The sequence below is a fragment of the Parambassis ranga genome, chromosome 6, assembly GCF_900634625.1.
Source record: "Parambassis ranga chromosome 6, fParRan2.1, whole genome shotgun sequence".
NCBI lineage: Eukaryota > Metazoa > Chordata > Actinopteri > Ambassidae > Parambassis > Parambassis ranga.
Genome location: NC_041027.1, coordinates 12,565,621 through 12,583,820, shown reverse-complemented (window position 1 = coordinate 12,583,820; position 18,200 = coordinate 12,565,621). Strand labels below are relative to the sequence as shown.

At 41.5% G+C, this 18,200-nt stretch overlaps 1 protein-coding gene across 4 annotated transcripts in view; it reads right to left on the bottom strand.

Moving 5' to 3' along the window:
- Window positions 1-18,200, bottom strand: part of ca10a (carbonic anhydrase Xa) — a 358,548-nt gene that overhangs the window by 243,445 nt on the left and 96,903 nt on the right. Inside the window, exon 2 of one of the 4 annotated variants that reach the window (XM_028408222.1) lies at window positions 12,137-12,220. The exons of the other annotated variants lie outside the window; for them this stretch is intronic. The gene's annotated coding sequence lies outside the window, so the exon portion shown is untranslated. The remainder of the gene's footprint in view (window positions 1-12,136; window positions 12,221-18,200) is intronic. 4 annotated transcript variants of the gene reach the window in all.

Genomic DNA, 18,200 nt, shown 5'->3' with positions numbered 1-18,200 from the left:
ACTGTGACCCTGCCCCTAAACTTCCGTCTTGGGTTTTACCTTGGATTACGCCTGCCAAACACACACTGTGTAGTTGGAAACATAGGAAGAGATGAAGGATTACCGGAAGGACACGGGACACTGTTGAGAACATGCAGATATTTGTTGCAGGCGCCAGATCACAGGAAAGACTGGCTGTTTAAACAAGAATCATGCTGAGCAGGATTTGGATGCCATCAAGTGAAGCGGAAGTGTGTTCCCAACAGGTAAACAACTGCAGCACAGTTTGACATTTGTGCAATGAATATTCAGTCATTGTTTGAGTATGTGGTTCATAGACTGGTTTCTATTTAGTAAAATCAGATGATTGTTGGTTATTTTCTGTCTTTTAATGTTTATTTTTTGTCTCATTTTGGTCTTTCTGTTAATGTTAGCGTGACTTGCCAACAAGATTAACTTTACGTCCGATGCAACCAGGTTTCGAAGGACCCACAACTGCATGGCTTGCCCCAAAGAAAGGACCAGAGCTTCTGCTAAGATGATGGGAATTACAAGGAAAATGGATCACAACAAGCTGCTGAGGATCTTTATGAAGTAGCAAAAAGTATCTGGCATGTTGCTTGACAGTTTCTGCCAGAAAAGCCCTCTTTTCTTTAGCCAGTACTTCCTCACAGGACAGTGATTGGTCAGAACCAACTAGGTTCAGCTGCAAGCCCTTAGCAAAAATCTTGACAAGATAGATTTGTGTCAGTTTGCAGCCTCGCCAATCTCATGTGAATCTGGCAGCCTCTGCCTGATCGGCAGAGAGATTTTCTAATTCACTGGAGCTGGTAGATCCATGAATATTTAACAGTACTGTTTTCACCTAGCACGCATTCATGACTGACTGTGAAAGAGGTGGCTGGGAGCTGCTAGTGTGAGCAACATAGACCAAACACATTTTTAATGATTGAAGAGATGCCTTGCTGTGACAGATAGAGCAGTAAACTAGCACTGCTGAGGCTTTCTGAAAGCCTGAACCAGAAAGGATCCAAAAACATAAGAACGTTGTGACTTGTAACTTGCTATTATCCAATTTAAAAGATCCCTTTCAAGCTCAATAATAGATGTCAGCAAGCGAGTGGGGCATCAAGAAGTGCCACCAGACTTACAAGCTGAAAAAAAAAATTCTTGGGGGGTGGAAAGATCCATATTAAATGAACAGCAGCCCATTATGTCCAATAAAAAAACAAGGAAGTGTATTTCAATTTGTACATTTTACTTCCTGTGACCTCTTAAATGAGTTTTCTATCTTGTATTCATTTCTCTCGCCACGCTCCAGGCCATATCAGGTTACCTCGTTTCTATACTATTTTATTTTCAAAGTGCATCCACACACACACACACACACACACACTGTGGTGTATCTGTGGAGTAGGCTGAATAGAAATAGCCTTTAGCACCTTAATGTATGTTCCTCTCACATTGGGAATTTCACAGCTCGCATTTTCCCTACAGCGAACTGCCAGGCCTGTCCTTTTAACAAAGCCAGGCTTTCGAAGGAACACATGTTTGCTGCCAAGTGGCTACAGCCCAGTAAATAAAACATGGCTCTTACTGAAGTGCCTCCTGTCTCCTGCTGCATGCGGTCCAGTGCAGCCAAATGTGAAAGCAGCCATAATGATGCTGGAATGCACAGCATGGGCGACGCCAGATAAATATACATTTTAGATTTTAACATAAATTAGTTGTAACATATCAACCGTTGCATATCATATGGGACGGAGAGATCTAAGCGACTGTAAATTATCAAGTTGACTAAAATCCACAGCAGGAAACCGTGGTATCTCTTGGCTTCTAATGATCTTGTAGGCTTAGGAGCACAATACTATATTTTTAACAACATATTCTCACATAAAACATGAGTAGGCTTCATCATTAAAATTCTAGACTTTAAACTACTTGGTTGGTGAGGTTCAGTTAAAGATCAAACCATGGGTTAAAACCAAGCGGCAACCTTTGGGGCTCAAAGTTGAAGCCCATGCGGAAGTGTCAAAACTTGTAATTCACGCCGCAACTGCTGGGGGTTGGCTCCAAAAGCGAGTCATTTCCCATAGACTCCCATGTTAAAATGGCCGACTTCGCAGCAGAAAAAAAACATGTTTACAGCCTGGTACAAAAAACCACTCTGGTCTCAGATGATAGGTTCTCTTCTATTGGTGAATTTTTTTACAACTCACTCGTTTCAATGGTATTCTGACTTAAAATTACGCATAATTTTGGGCGTTGCCGCTTGAGTGACAGATAGTTGACGTATCACAGCGTGAGTTTCCTGCTTCCACGATCACCCGCCCCCTTAAACCCTGCTCGTGCTCCCCCTCTTTGTCCATATTTGGAGTTTTGGCGGACGTGACGCTGCCAACATGGCGGCGGTCATCAACGTCCTGGAACCTCCCACCGAGCCTCAGAATGGCTCTTCAGAAACAAACGGGTGACGTCACGGAACCTCTGTCCATAGTTTTAACTATCAATGGTTAAAACAGACCTTTTCATTACAATACGTGGCAAAACTATTCACATCTCGCCACCATGGCGACAGGGCCAACCCTATACATGAAAAAATAGCTTGTACAATGTTTTGAACTGTATGTATGCCTGATCTTATGTTCATTTACTCATTAACACAACGCTTTATATTTCCACTAGATTATCTCCAACGTCCCTCCTGCTCAGTCAAGGACTGTGAAGAAGTTTCATGTTTGAAAAGTGTTTGCTTAGAGAAAGTGTTTCAATTCTGAGTCACAAGATAATATTTGAGATGTTTCAGTTCTAATCTTCTGCAGCTCAGGTCTGACTGCAAACAGTCTGATCTATGAGCAAACAGGAAAACTGTCTCCCACAATTTGCCTGCAGTAGCTTCTGCAGCAACAAAAAAGCTCCATCACTAAAACATCCACACATCTAAATGTAACACACCAGAAACAAAGAGTCTAACCAAGCACTTCAGGATCTGAGGAGACTGTCTGCTGATGCTTCAAGTCTTTTAGCTTAAAGCGTTCACAGCTAAACGCAGCCAATCTGACAAGTGCCACGAGCTGACAGGCGGCCTTATAGAGGCAGTGCGTCAGTAGGAAATGCTTGTTGTGCTGCAGAGCCGTTTCTGTGTCAGTCTGATGAAGACTGTGTGTGTTTACACATTCAGACTCACGCTGAGCTCCAACCTGCTACTCAGACTGTGTGTCTCTGTCTCTGCTTTCAGTTTCTGCTGCCGTCACTCCCTCTCTCCCCCCGATGCTTGCGACGATTTGTTTTGTGACTCTTCTCCCTCGTCCTTTCTCCTTCGCCCATTCCTCTTCTCTCCCCATGTCCTTCATTGCTCTTCTTCCTCTCTCTTGCTCTGTGCGTTTTCCATCAGACTGATACAGATGCTCAGCGCTTCTGCCCCACTCATCACTGTGACAGCCACAACTGCCGACAAGAGAAAACAAATTCCACTGCAAGAGCTGGATATTAATGGACTCAGCTGTTTTTTTTTTTTTCTTGTCATGTTTTTTTTTCCAGTGTTGATCTAAGGGTCGGTGCCCTTAACACAGGAATCACTGAGATCTACGCAAAAGGTACATAAAGTGGATTATCAAGGAACATGTAAATAACATGTTTGGAATAACTGTCACTGTCGCCTCTAGACATTGATTGTTGGTTGTCAGACTTTGGGATATGTGTGTGGGCCAACCCAAAGCCCAAATATGGATCCCAACCCATGAAGCTAGCAGCTGACAGCTACCTCAGTCCATCAAAAGAAAAAATGGCCAGGTGGACCATGCAGGTTTTTTTAGGTATGCCCGTGCACAGTCTGACAGCCATCCATCCACATATTTCCTTTGTTGAATCTTACGTTGCATCATTACACACCGTGCAGTTTTGTTTCATCCTCTGTGTGACCTCAAAGTCCACTTCCTGTCTGTCTGGCTGGAAATGTGAGAAGTATTCCCAAATATTTCACGATTTCATGTGAATCATAGGATCACACAGTAATCTGTGTTTAAAGTGAAACGACAAACAAAACCACATAATTACAAGATTACCTTCTAGAGTTGGAAAGCATCAGCTCAAACATTCTTCAAAACGGAGTCTAAGGAGAGCATGCAGTGAAAGCAGGAACGGAGCCCTCGGGGACACTACAAATGAGATGTTTTGAAAATGAAAAAAAAAAACATCCCACTCTTACAAACAACTGCTATTAAGAACTCAATAAACTAAATGGTTTGAAAATACTGCTATTATTCTTGATGGTGACCTCATTTTTATAGTAATTGTCATGAAAAGACAGTTAATATGATTCTATTCATTGAGGAGAAATTGTAATTGCAGTGTGCCTGTTTAGAATTTATATTAAAAAGTTTAAAAACATCGCTTCTCAGAAACTTTATCATTGTAATTACATGGTCATTTTTGAGATTTTGAGTTTTTTTTTAAAGGAAAATGTCAGCACGCACCATAGGAGGAGACTGGAAGAAAATATATTTCTACACATCTGGCAGGACATCTATGTGGGGATATTACTCCATACTTTACAAACATGTGTGCTTGTAATGGATTTCTGATTAAAGGTTGTTTATTTCCTGAGATGTGCTGCCATTATCTGCAGTCCGGGCCTGACAGCAAGGCAGTAAAATCATTGACGCCATTATAGCAAGACTTGTATATAGCCTATAAAAACACTGTACAGAAAGCTCAGCGGTGCATCAACTCATTTACACCAGTGACAGCTATTTAATAGCTCCGTGCACAAGCCATGAGAACACAAGAGTTCCACGCATGGCTTTACAACTTGAAAAACCCATTTGCATATGCTTGTATGTGGGAGCTGTTCACATATTAAGATGTTACTCCTCTCCGGTTTGTTGCTGGAACCACCTCAGGCTCCATTTTCCATTAATTTTTGAATGTATACCTGGATAAAGAACTCCGGCTTGTGTTCACTGGTCAAACCTGAAACTGTATTATTTAAGTTTCTTAGCCCTGAGATCTAGCATGCACACAGAGCAACGGACTCACTGATGCGTCTGAATTATTCATTTGTTGTTTGAAGGCTGTTGCAGTTCTTTCTGCAGAAACAAGAAAACAATGTCAAGAGCGCTTTGGCTATACAGCGACCTATACATGTGCACAGGAGCTCAATGCCAGGACTGCTGATGCCTCCTGTCTTGCTCTGTCATACCAGCAAATCGTGGTTGGAAAATGTCAAAGGGCCGAACATTTTAAATCCCCCCCGCGTTAACAAGCTGATTACTGGTGTCATTTGCGCCTCATATAATTACCTTCCTGTCAAACACCCCGCTCTTTCCCTCACATTGCTATTTTATTATTATATTCTTTTTTTCTTTCACACACGGCCTTATGAAAGATTAAGGCCAAAATAATTCCTCGGTCTACTGACTTTGCAAATTGGTCATGTCACTGAGCACTTATCTTAGCATACAATGCTGAGTCAGTAGAAGGGTTTATAGCGAAAGGGTGCTGCATAACCCAGGTGTCTTTTTATGAATTCAGGCCTTTGTAGTCCTATATACACAAGAATCCACAGAGGGATGCAGTGACATATACATTCAGTGGGGTAAAAGTGACAGTCTGTTGCTAAAAAAAAAAGATGCTTCATATCTGGAGTGTCTACAAAGTAAGAGAGAAAACATACAAAAAAAGGAAACTCCAACACCCAGAATGCACTGGGCATTCTATGCTTATTGACATGAGGCCTAAAGTGAGGTCACATTGTTTTTATCCCTCTCACAAATTAAGTTTTCAGTATTTGTTCCTTCTCTAATCTTTGATTTCTGCTACAAAAATGAACATTTAAACAGTTTAACTGATCCATTTTAGGCCCATACTGGATGTTGGTGTTAACACTGGCACTAATATCTTCCCAATTTCACCAAATTTCACACTGAGTTGATCAAATCTGTGGTCTTCCTGCGGCAGAAACTTGTTAAAGCTGAGATCCTCATTAAAAAAAAAACACAAGGACGTGGCTCCAGACGGGATTTAAATTACAGGAGGAACAGCAGGTTCACCTAAAAAAACCAGTGGGTCATTTTGCTGGTAATTATGACAGGGGAGGGGGTGAAAAATTATTACTTACATATTTTGCTCCAGACTGGATTAAAATCATCACTGACCAAAGCAGGTAATATTAAAAACTAGGGATGTCCCGATCAGGTTTTTTTGCCCTCGAGTCCGAGTCTGAGTCATTTGATTTTAAGTATCTGCCGATACCAAGTCCCGATCCGATACTTTCAGGACTCTCTATAAAGGCACTCATTGCAGCAAAACGTGTGTGTGAGTGTGTGTGTGTCGCTACCGCCACACTGGGGGATTTCACACACGCATCAAAGTCTCGAACCCAGGACCTCTCACGCCAAAAGCAGCTGTCAAACCCCTACACTACAAGACACAGAGCCACCCTGCATAGAAGGCGTTAACTTTGACAGCCCTGATAAATATATATCCGAGTCCTGATCGGGAGGTAATGTCCAATTCCGATCAAGTCTGAAATCACGTAATCGGGCCCGACATCCCTATTAAAAACACCCCTGGAGAAATAAAGCAGGTCCCAGGAGGATGTTCTTCTACATGAAGTACAGAAAGAATACACTAGTCACTATAGAAGTACTGTTATTTCTTTATATACTGTACACAATATTTCCTGTATATACAAGACACTTCTTGTATTTATCTAAAGGGCCAAAGTACACAGGATCTACAGAGGCTTTATTTTCTATCTGAGCAGAGAGCAGGACCCAAACACTGACTGACCACAAGCAGCCAGGACTTTTACACTTTTAATGTGGGTTAATGTAAAGAGCACAAAATAAACTGCTAGTGGACTGAATGTAGAAAGTGAGATGTGTGAAACAATGTTATGACCTATGTCTGTAGGTCTGTAGGTATGTGGTATTTATTTGTAAGATCCTTGCAGTAAATAAATAAAAATGTGTCAAGTGGCCGGTAAGAATGGTAAAACCAGGTTAAACAAACCAGAAAACAAACACCGCACTCTACTACCTAATGTCTGTCTCTCACTAGCCTCGGGGTTCTTTCTGTCTCCAACAAGATGCAGATTGGCATAAGCAGCTCTGAACTGTAACAAAGCCTGTTATGCATTCCACAATCTTGTGTTGATGTTAGTCCATGCTTCTGCCACACTCCGCTGACTACAAAATTGGACTATGAGCTGAAAAATTGCTTTGGGTAAAGAGAAGTATGCAAAAAAAAAAGAAAAAAGAAAGAAGGGATAAACAGAGGGGAGGGAAGGGGGTAGTTTGAGAGTTTGTGTGTGGTCCAATGTTTTATTCAAGCCAGAGTCAAATTGGTGGTGAGATATGACGGCTTGTGTTGTTTACAAATCTTTGACAATTTGTCGAGCTTGAAAACAGCATGTCAACGCGCTGGCTGCTTCTCTGGCAGCTCAAATGGCTCTGACAGGAATTTGGATAGGACAACAGGCTGAAAAACTGCAAGAGAGATGTATGACTTCTGTTACTGGTTTAAGCAGCAGTTGTACACAGACTTAACACCTAAAGTATAGCTAACGTGGACAGTCAAAATTAGTTAGTTTAAGACCATTTGTGCTGGGTTATAGAGCTCTAATTGGTCGTATTTATCAGATTTGCTTTTACCTTATGAACCCCCTAGACTCCTTAGCTCTGGTCTTTTGACTATTCCTAAAAACCCAAGATAAGGAGTCCTTTTATTACTGTGGTTGTTTTTCTGAGGACTGTCTTTTAAGACCTACCTTTTTTCTGGCTAAAGGGTAGGAGTTAATTCATTTACCACAACATATAGACTTATTAGTCTTTTACTAAGATGGAGATTTTGAGTAACATTAACTAGGACTATCTCAGTGTAGTGTATCTCCAAATCTGCTGCATCTCTGGGATGTCCCCGGTCCTCTGTTCAGCAGAGTAAAGGCTGTTCCATACTCCATGAGAACAGAGAACAGAGAACAGAGAACTCGCTCCACGGGTGGTAAGAGTAAAAAAAAAAAGTTATTTTCGGCACAGAGGTACCATACTCTGCGAGACGTGTGTGTGCAGAACTCCTCATACGGCCCTCCTACGCAGCGCACGTCACACACAAAAGGTTACCTGGCCTAACGAGCTGATGATGTTCAGGGAAGAGGGCGTACAGCATGACAATAGATAGAAGATCAGTGTAGCTGACTGTAGCAGACCTCTGGTCTGTGTGAGTTTAACTCTGTGAACGTGTGGATGACTGTCTGCAATAATACATCCCGTCTCCCGGATGTTTAATGTGCGCGTCCAGCCGCTGTAACACTGTGATCAATACTGGGATTAGTTTTTATCGCCACCTTTTGGACAGACTCTCTCCTCTGTGCGCCGTGTTTCTCCTTCCAGGAGCTGTTTGCCAGTTGCTCATCTAAACTGTCCATCGCCGTCGTACTTCCTCCTTCTGTCTGTGTGTTCTGCACCTGAAGAAGCTCTTGCACTTCTCCACATTCATCAAGCCCACAATAAATTCCGACCAATCACAGCATAGTTGACGCACAGCCTGAGAGAAAAAGTTCTGCCGGGCCATGTGTACGAGAGTGCTGCACAACGGGTGGTCCGTCATTTTGTGGGTGTAACGTCGGCAGGGGGAAGGGAGTTCTCTGTTCTCGCAGAGTATGGATCCAGTTTAATGCAAACCGATTGGTTTAAGGACCACAGTGAATTCAAGGCAGTGACTTGACCTCCGAAGTCTCCAAATCTTGTGTGTCCACAAGTGTGCTGAGGTATCTGTCTTGGTGCCAGATACCTCAGCACACCTTCAGAGGTTGAATGCAGTCCATGCCTCAACAGCTCTAGGCTGTTTTGGCAGCAACAGGGAAGCCTCCATACTCTTAGGCAGGTGGTCATAACATAAAGGCTGATATAAGGGCATATATCTTTTTTGTAGCAGTGCAGAAATGGGAAGATTGAATGGAGCCAATGGAAGTCATTACTTATTTACTTATTAATGGAATTTGAAATGAGACTTTTAAAAATAACTCAAATGTGATTAACGCTATTCATTCTGTCGGAAGACTTCGAAGGCCAATCAATAGCATTTACAGCAGACTCTGAGAGTAACACCGTCAGCACTTCTCGACTATTGTGCATAATCATTGCATGAACAATCCCGTTATTGTAAAATTGATCAAGTATACCCTCAGAAAGATACGATCAGGAGCACGGTGGGGAGGCGGATTCATGTATAAACCTTTGAAATGTTTAATCAAAGAGAATCCTGCAGAACTTTGCCACTCAGTGATCAGTTCGGCCCATCTTTAACTGAAGTAACACCACTTGAATAGTAATAATTTCACTTCTTTTACAGCAAAAACAGCAGCTTTAGCATACGATATAAATGCAGCACCTTGGCATTGCAGGCTGGTTTTCGGGACAAGTTCTCTGGGAGGAAAGGAACTAGAGCTAGTTAGAGATGAAGTGCTATTAGCAAGATGCAGCTAGGTTTGCCTCGTAGCACAGCATCCTCTGAAGAAGCCGGTTGTTGAGAGGTGACAGGCAGGTAAAGAAACACTCACAAGCCCCTGGCTGAACATCGCTGACTTCGAATTTAGAGGGTCACCTTTACAAGACTGTGAGTTGCTTGACTACTCATGCACCAAACAGCAGTTTGGAGTACCAAGCCTTGTGGAGGTTTGGAGCGGAACCCTCATGCATTTGGTTGAAAAACATTTGCAAGCTGAACTGGTTCAAGATTTGAAAGTTTCAAAGTTTTACACTGACAAACACATCAAAGACTTTGAATTAAATGATATATCACAGTCTACTAATTAATGTCAGTTTGTGTATGGGAGGTAATTAAAAACTCTGCTGTCTTTCCACACTGCTGATCCTTGCCCTGGCCTTTAAGGCTTTACACTCTAATCAGCTTCTGTAGCATGCAGTTGGCCTTGTGTCAGTAAGCTGTTCTGCCATGCTACCATCATCCTGTCTCTCCTTAGTCGAACGGCAACACAAGGAGCTCTGAAGTCTGGCTGCCTCTGACTCCACTGTCAGATACCACGTCTCATTTCCTAACCCTAACCCATCCAGCATGTGTCCATGTGCTCGATCTGAGTAAAGGTGTTATACACATAATCCATTTCTGACAGTTTGTATCTCAACTTTATGTTTATTAAAATCCACAGCTGTTTCTATACGAGTTGATAAGCACACACTCTGCTGTGCAGTGAAATCTGTTTGCAACAGAAAGGGTCTCGACTTTATCTTCTTAGGTATAAATTCAGCTCCTGTCTCATTTCTGGAAGGCAGGCGGTAGGATTCATTTACTTGTGGCCACTTTCATCCATTTACTGTTTGATTTTTTGATATTATCAGAGACTAGTGCATGCAAATATGGGGGGTGGGGGTACAATATTCCTACTCATTTGTTTATTTAGCAAATTAATATCCATCCATCTTCTGAACCCGCTTTGTCCTGTAGTACGGGGTCATGGGGGGCTGAAGCCTATCCCAGACATCTATGGGCGAGAGCCAGGGCACACTCTGTACAGGCTGCAAATTAATTTATGAATGAATATTACACTATTCCTCAATTGTCTTAATGTTTAGGACGATTATTTGTCAATCACTGTTTTGCAGCCTCTCTGTGAGTTGTAATTATTTCACTAAACACTTGATAACCTTCATATCCACAGAGGAATCGTGAAGCCTTTTGTCACTTCACTGTATGATGCACCAACTTGTAAAACAGTTGCCTGTTTATTTAGATGTAGGTACAGTGGGAGAAAAGAAAGACCACGGGGAACAATCAGTCACTTGGAGAACTAAAAATATATCAGATTAAATGAGATGTTGCTTCAAAGTTATATCAAGATATTCTGGATTTGTGTGCCAGAATAACTCCATCTTCTTCATTTGGCTAACTGGAGTATATTTAGATACAAAAGTTTGTATACAAACTGGGTTGCAGTTATAGATCAGTGAGCTGCCACACTGTCAGCAGACAGCTGTGCTCTTCATCACTGAATGTGTCAGCTGCAGGGTAAACTTTTTTTTGTTGTCTGTTAAATTCACTGAACGACCACTAAAAGTTATCTCACTGTCCAAATGGAAGCCTCCTGTAACAGGAACAGCTTGGGCAGAGGCCAAACCGCACAACTACATGATGCACACAATCTTTTTTTTTTACTCATTTTTACCTCATACACAATGAGTGGAGAGGATTTTATCTGAGCACCACCAAACTTATGTTGCAGATTTTTTTTCCAATTTGGCCATAAAGCTTTTGGTACCAGTGTGTAATGCTTGGGGGAAAACCTGCAGACACTACTCAGGGCTAAAAAGAAAATGTGTTATTAGGTGAAAATAAAACATTATGCTGTCTCAGTTCAAGGCGAGGCCTTCCAAGGTACTCTGAAAAACATAATTAAAGCATAGTCATCTAACAAAGAGAAGTGGGTATTAATACACATCTGAATATGACCAATAGATGGCAAAATAAAACATACCAGCGATAAACCTCAAGGTCTTGTTTATCTAAATTAAAATGAAACAACATTTCTATACTTCTAAAAAACAAAAAGTGGAATGGGGTGGAAGTGTCACAATGGGTTAAGTAGCTGTAAATCTCTTTCAAGCAAAAGGCTTTTTTTCCCCTGTCCTGATTTTATTTGAAGATTTTAGTGCAAATGAAATGCCTTAGGTCCTTGAACTGCTTGCAAGGTGTACTGAAAGATCCAGACAGTTGAATGTTGAGGTCAAATAAGTCCCCCCTCTCTGCCTCTGAACCGGATGCTGACTTCATTTACTTAAAGAGACCTTTAAAGGAAATAAAATCTAAAAGTCGAGATTAGAAGGAAAACAGCAAAGAGCCTCTCATCATCTCTGTTTCCATGGCAGCCACTAGCTTGGAACATGCTTTTATCAGGATACATTGATAAAAGTGCCCCAGGCTGTTTGGATTTATTGAATTACAGCGTACACAAAGAGTTTGTTATACATGTTCCATAGCTTAGATAAAACATACTCCATATATTGAAAAGTCTTCATGATGCATGGTTGGTGAAAAATCAAGATAAAAAGGCCTCTGGCAGGCCGTTATGATAAAGAAGCCAAAATCATAAAGAAGCAGAGATATGGAGTGTCAGACAATGTTGCTGTAGCAGACTTACATCAATTCTCTCAAGTCCAAAGAGGGATGTAGCTACATTACCCAGGGCCGCCTGCTGATGTTTAGACAATCTACGCAGCACTCCCTATGGGCGAGGATAAGCAGTGTGAGGAAACAAGAGACGAAGCACAGGAGAGAAAAACAGAGCAGGAGAAGCATGGTGAAATGAAGGCCCCTCAGCTCAGGTACAGGGCCACACCTGTCTTCGTCTGCTGCACATATTTGGAAGTCCACAAGCTTATGCTGTATTTACTTTAAATTAAAAATTAGTTAAAGTTCCACAACCACAATCCTCTGAGCTCCAATGTTTCCCCCTTCAGTTCCATTTTTGGAACAATTACCAACACAAACTAATAAAAATCTTTAGTCTCCACAGCTGAGGAGTAAAAATCAGACACACACACACACCTGTTACATTTAAGGTCCAGCCTGACAGTATTGATTAGAAACAGGGTGTTACTCCTGCACACAAAATTGAAAGCGAGCTATTGATTTTGTGCCTCTTGTTTGATGGAGCGATGTACATTAGAGACAGCTGAGACAAGAGGATGGCGTGTAAGTGGAAAAAGGAAAAAAAGTATCTGGTAACAATGAGCAAAAATATGTGGCCGATGTGTTGAGAAGTAAGAGCACATCTGTGAGGTTCAACGTTGACCAGTGTACATGTTCATTAGGGTCAGAAGTACAGCAGAGTTCTACGAAATACTAAGATTATTAGTCCAACGTTGCACTTTATAAGGGTTTGATTAGGATTCTGTGCTCTAACATTACTGGTAATCCTTGAATTCTCCAAACTGCTTAAAAGAAGCAACAGATGTCAACTGCTTAGCTCTGCTGTTAATAGCAGGTCCAGAGTAGGTTTTCTATTTTGGTATATTAATCAGCATAATCTTACAGTTTACTATTAGCAACACTACTACCATCTCCAGAGCCAGGCCTCTAGCAGTACATTGATAAGATACATACATACAGGTCTCACCTCCCTAAAATACTGAGAACATGCTGTGACATTTCTATGCAATTTTTTACAATGTTTGCAATTTGCATTAGGGATGTCCCGATCCGATCACGCGATCGGAAATCGGGCCCGATTACATGATTTCAGACTCGATCGGAATCGGACATTACCTCCCGATCAGGACTCGGATATATATTTTTTAGGGCTGTCAAAGTTAACGCTTTCTGTGCAGGGTGGCTCTGTGTCCTGTAGCGCAGGGGTATGACAGTTGCTTTTGGTGCGAGAGGTTCTGGGTTCGAGATCTTGATGTGCTGCGTGTGTGAAATCTCCCAGTGTGGCCACACACGCACGCACGCACACACACACGGGTTTTGCCGCAACGACTGCCTTTATAGAAAGTATCGGATCGGGACTCGGTATCGGCAGATACTCAAAATCAAATGACTCAGACTTGGACTCGAGGGCAAAAAAACCTGATCGGGACATCCCTAATTTGCATCACTATCCATTTTATCTTTGATAAAATGGCGTGTTTTGATAGTCATAATCTTCCTGCCGATGGATTTCATTCTCTCAGTTTGTTTGAAATACGAGGTTATAAAGATAATTGTTAAAAAGGACACAGCAGCAGTAGTAGGAGTTCTTTCAAAGGGGAATTTATTGTTCTTAGGACTCTTTAAATGCATATTATTTGGAGTTCAGTTGGTTTTAATTAGTGGTTTGATCCCTCGCTTGGTCTCTGTTTTGCCTTCTCTATTGATGAGGACATTAATAATGCAGGCTCTGTTGCCTAAATGATTTGCGCTGGGTAATCAAAATGAGATAAATTAGATTTCAAAAAAAAAAAAAGGTTGCTCAGAAGACAATTTGTAAGAAGAAATGATCGATTCTCACTGAGCCCAAACATAAATCTGTCAGTAGTATTTCTATCAGCAGCGCTCTGTAACAGATTACAGCTCTGGCAGCCTTGACACCAGTCCAACCGGCAGATAGAGTTCCTGCCGGGGGGGAGGATACGGAAACAAATGTGTTTGACATTTTGTCATTTATCGATTGTGGACTGTGAGCGAGGGGCAGGAAATAGAGTCTTGGCAAGGGGTCTGACGTAGAAGGTGGAGGAGGCCAGGCCTCCTCTGTACAGGGGCCACATGATGTCAGAGGCTGTCGCCACACACAGTGTGGGCTGCTCATATGTTCACATACAGGGCAGTCTGTCCACTGCCAGCCTGACACAGTGAGTGAGAAAGGGGGAGGTGAAGAGTGAGGATGTCTGTGTGTGTGTGTGTGAAGGACAAGGGTAGTGTAAGTGGGTGTCACAACCTCCAGGGCTGAGAAAAAAAGATTATGTTTAAATGTCAAAAAGTGCACTTCTTTAAAAAAGACCCCCAGGGGGTAGTGTATCATGGAGGTCTACGAGGATTGACTCAATTCTGGAGGCTGTGCAAGGAACTGCAGTTTTTGACACCTGAGCCCTTAATAATATTTCTTAAACTCTGTGTGTGTGTTTCTATCCCCTCTTAAAGCCTCCATGCAAACCCCTGACTATTTTTCTTGATCTGGCCCAGCTCCCCTCTAAACGACTGAAACTCCCTCCTTGTCAGAAGCCCTCTTCTTCTTTTTTTTATTACAAGCTAGAACTGCTCGTATCCTGCCTGGTACTATTAAAATCTCTATATTAAAACATTCTTTGCACTAGGTCCACTTGTGTTACCAGCCACAATGCCATAGCTGCCATTTAACCACTGCTATCGCATGGTTAAAATGAAAATAAGCAAGTTTATATGAATACAAAAAATTGAGGTGCACATTATAGGCTCTTTATTTCTTTGGTGTTATTTGGTATGCCCTTCCTTCACTCTTGTGGAGGCTTGTATATTAAAGTAAGAACTAACAGATGGCATTTTCACAGCCAATCCAAGTCCAAACATGCAAGCAGTGCTGTGCTATTTGTCCGGGCAATTAAAGACTACTGCTCAGTTTGATTTTTTTATTGTCTGAAGGTCTTTCTTTATCTCATAAAACTTTGCTAATGCCACTAACCTTTTATTTCCAACTCACGATAAGCTTTGAGCAGCAATTCAAACCACAGAGACATTTAAGTCGGCTGATTTTTCTTCATATGTAAGAACAGAAATGTTCAATTAAGTGGTGAGCCGCCTGTCAGGCCTGTGGAAAGTTGGATGTAGAGCCTGTAGGCAAATGTTAGCTGAACAACACATCCAAAGGGGGAAGGCAATTATTGCCAAGTCAGAGGCAGAAGGGAATGTTTGTGGATGAAAATGAAGTAGATTGCATAAAATTTGTGTAAAAACATTTGCAAAATGAGTCACTTAGCAAATTGGTCAGACAAGCCCTTAGAGTTTTGATGAATTAGATGCGGTTATCCAGTATTTTGCTACATCATGTAGCTCACAGCTTAGCTGGTGCGCACATTTACAATCAATGAAAAATCTCATATTCAACTTGAAATATTTAGGTAAGGTCTCGGGGTCAATCACTTCTGCCATGACAATGTTGCTATGATCACTAAAGCAATTATTTAGGTATGGTAGGAGATTTTGAAAACTCAGTGAGAGTCAGCCAGATTTCCAAAGTAAACACACGCCCCTTTCTCTCGGAGCTCACCCCGAAGCCACGCCTCCCAATCACATGGACACGCATCACCTGAAGACGAGCTGCGGTCTGTGACTTCGGCCATCATGCACGTACCTCTCTGGTGCGCGCAGAGCAGGAAGAGAGTGACAACCAGCCAATACTCCATGCAGGGTCCACCCGGAGGATTGGCTGATGTTTTTAGTGTTTTATAGCTTCCACAGATGATTCATATTCTTCGTTTTAATGCGAAACTGCCGAACTAATTGGTTGCTATCGGATTGTAAAGAGAAGTTACACTAATTTAACAAAATGTGCATCAGAATGAAATCTCCTACCCTACCTTTAAGGTAACAAAATCTATATTCAAAATTTCTAAAAGAGTTGGGTTGAGTAAAAACAGGTAGGAGAAGAAGCAGTTATTTGATAAGTGACCTATGTCCTATATTTTTTATATGCATGAACCACAGTGCAGACAAGAATCTACATAATTCAGCAGCTTAACAGAGATGGATGGGACACAGAGACAAGAGAAAGGAGGGGGATGAAGACTTCCTTAAGTGATTAAAACAGGAAACTCTCCTGAGAGACACGTGTCCTCTAACACCGCCCAGAGCCAGACGTTCAGTGAAAAGAAGCATAATTGGTCATTTTCAAAATCATTTTAATTATTAAAACACGTTTTCCACCCCAAAAGAGATAATATCAGCCTCTTAAAAACAAGAGTGAAATCCAATTTTCCCCTCGGTCCACTGGGAGACGGAGGATAAGCGAAGACGCAGACTTTGTTATTAAAAGTAGAGCTGGCCTCATTTCAGCACAGGATGAACTCTGGGATGGCAGCGATGGGGACTATTATGGCCTTGTTGTCGTTTGTCATATGGAGTGCTCTCCGGGGGAAATTGGGTTGAGGGGACCTTTATGGTCACATCTGCTGGTGAAGTCGTTGTTGTTGAGTCTTTAGTACTGTGTTAGTTTGTTTATTTTTTGAGTGTTCCTCAGACTCACAAGGCTTTTTTTTTTATTTAAATAATGTCCCCACACCAGTAGTTGTAATACTTCTCCACACAGCTTATAGAAATGCGAACGAAATCATTGTGTACTATATTAATGCCATCCTCTTTGCGTAGTATCACTATTATTATAGGATTTGCATACCATGTAAACACCAGTGATGCTGAACAGTGACAGATAAGGTCACTAAACTGAGAGCACTGAATAACTGAATAAATATGATGGTAACAAGCTAAATAAGTTTGACTGAGGTCTCCTCTGTATGTGAACCTCGGGCATAAAGGCAACACCACTAGAAATAATTACAGTCAAGTTAATATGCAGCTGTGACACAGCGTTTTACTTCTAGCCTCTGACTACAATTATAGCGGAAGAAGAGCAGACTATGTAAACTTCAAAATCCATATTTTCCCAACGGTTTAATAACCTTCTCTTCTCTTGATGACTTTTAAATGAAGGAAACTTTTCTTTGAAATTAGATATAAAACTCTAAATTGACATGCACATCAATACGCTGATGCTGAACCTATGAATAAAAACTCTTTAACTGTCTGATGACAGAATTTCTAAATATGATTTATTAAGAGTTGAATCGAAGCTTAGCTTTTAAATATTGCTTGCTTTTGGCGATTTAAATTCCATGCAGCATGATACAGCACACTCTGATTGGCACATGCTCGACTTATCAGCTATTTCTAAGCACTCACGTCTGCTGACATACAACCTGCTCCTCCTGGCTGCTCTTTCACCTGCCTTGTTGGCCATCAATACCCCTCAGTTGGGAGATCGTTATTCAAAATGAGGAGTGCTTATTTATAGGGCTGGGTATTACCATCAATTTCCTAGATCATTTCGATTTCGATTCTTAGGGTTTTAAATTGATGAATCACGATTCAATTCGATTCAATTCGATTCAATTCGATTCAATCTGAATCGATTCAATCTGCTCTTAAATAATGAAAATATACAATACGTTGCAAAATACACGTCTTTATTTTGTAAATTTGACAGTTCACATGTAACTGTAAACAAAACTGTCTTATCCTACTGTATTGAAAAAAGTGCAAATCAAAGTGCAAATGTAAAAAGTGCTCATGAATGTTGCAGAAAATTGCACTTTTTACATGAAAAAAATTAACAAACATAGACAGTAAACTTAAACTGTCACACAGAGATCCTTGTTGAGGAAAAGGAGCTCATTGACATTTGCCGTTTGCTGACTGCATTTTCATTTGTGTCACATCTTCCACAGATGTATACATCATGGGGATCACAGTTTCATTCAGATGTTTACGTTGCACCATAACGTAGTGTGGTTCGAGCACCTGCATGAGCTGCCGGAATCCTTCAGTTTCCACTGCCGAGTATGGGCGTAAATCTCTGCAAACAAAAGTTGCGATGGCCGCGAAGACTCTGATGGTAATGCTGGCAGGTCCTTCAGTTTCTTTTGTTTTGCTCCGGGCGGTGTGCTGTCGGAAGCTAAGTTTAGCATAGTGTGGTA